We start from the raw sequence: 1,536 nt of genomic DNA, 5'->3' as shown, positions 1-1,536 counted from the left end.
ACTCGCATAAGCCCAAGTGGTGCTCGCTGCAGAGCCATTTGAGGAGAGCTGAGCTCCAGCGAGGGGGAGCTTAAGCTTGAGCTCCCCCTTTTTTGCACTTCTTCTACGAGTGATGTCACTGGGGGTAGGGTTAGGGGTGGGGTTTTTGTACGCATTAAAACAGCTTACAGGAGGAGGAGCGACAGCTCATGCTCCCCCTCGCTGGAGCTCAGCTCTCCTCAAATGGCTCTGCAGCGAGCACAGCCACGCCAATAAACTGTATAAACAGTGGTCGGACCACATCTGTATTTATTTTAGCTGCTGTGAAGCATGCGCTGCTATCGATTTCACCTCTCGCATCATTTACCTCCTCACATGTTGTATAACTGTCTGTATTACCCAGGTGCACATGTGCATCTTCCTTTGCTTGTAAACTCATAAACAAACACTTGCAATCGGTTCATAAGATCGGCCAGATTGGAGAGTTCCAGTCAAGGCATTAAATTTGATTATCGACCAATACTGATCTCTAGCCGACCATTCAGAGCATCCCTAGTACTTAAATTAAACCAAATGTTTTAAAGTAAATTCAAATCCAAAGAAATATTTGGCTTACTCCCTTCAGGTTGTCGCCACAGTGGAATGAACCTCCAACTATTCCGGCATATGTTTAACGAAGCAGATGCCCTTCCAGCCACAAGCCAGTATAGGGAAACACCCATACACTCACATTCACGCATACACTATTTTTACACACAATTTAGTTCACCCAATTCACCTATACCACATGTCTTTTGACTGTGGGGAAACCCTGGAGCACCCGGAGGAAACCCATGCCAACACGGGGAAAACATGCAAACTCCACACAGAAATGCCAACTGTCCCAGCCGCGACTCGAACCAGCGACCTTTTCTTGCTGCAAGGCGACAGTGCTAACCGCTGAGCCACTGTGCCACCCTATAACAGAACTCGGAAATATTTGAATACACTAAAAATGCATTATGATAAAACGGAGCAGTTTCTTCTTCACGTGATTTCAAGCTGAAGAAATGGAAGTGGTGGATTGTGGCATAATAAAAGCTCTGCTACTTTTGTGCCAAGTCACTCTCGTCTCTCATTAGCAATTTGATTTAGTGTCTCATTTGCTTCAGTGGCTTTCAGCTTTTCTCTGCATGAATACTTTAGCTCATCGATGAATATGATTTCTGCAGGAGTCCTGTATGATTTATTAAAGACCACATCTCCCACGATGCACACTCATTCATAGCATCATCAAACTTTCCTCGGTTTGTTGTGATTATGCACCCTCTAGTGGGGAAAATTACATATTGTGTCTTTAAACTTGGCTGTCAGAAATCTGGTTTGAAGCACAATGGTCTACCACTAGTCTTGATTTATCACTCTTGCATTGAAATGTAAATTGTTTATTTTCAAAGATATGGGAAAAAAGAAAACAAAACATTTCTACCATTAAACCGTCGAAAAAAAAACAGGCAAGTGGACAAAGGAGGCAGATCAAAGCATCAGGTGTATATGGGAATGTGTTGTTATCTACTT

This window comes from Danio rerio, chromosome 17 (assembly GCF_049306965.1).
Source record: "Danio rerio strain Tuebingen ecotype United States chromosome 17, GRCz12tu, whole genome shotgun sequence".
NCBI lineage: Eukaryota > Metazoa > Chordata > Actinopteri > Cypriniformes > Danionidae > Danio > Danio rerio.
Note: the sequence above shows the minus strand (reverse complement) of the source record.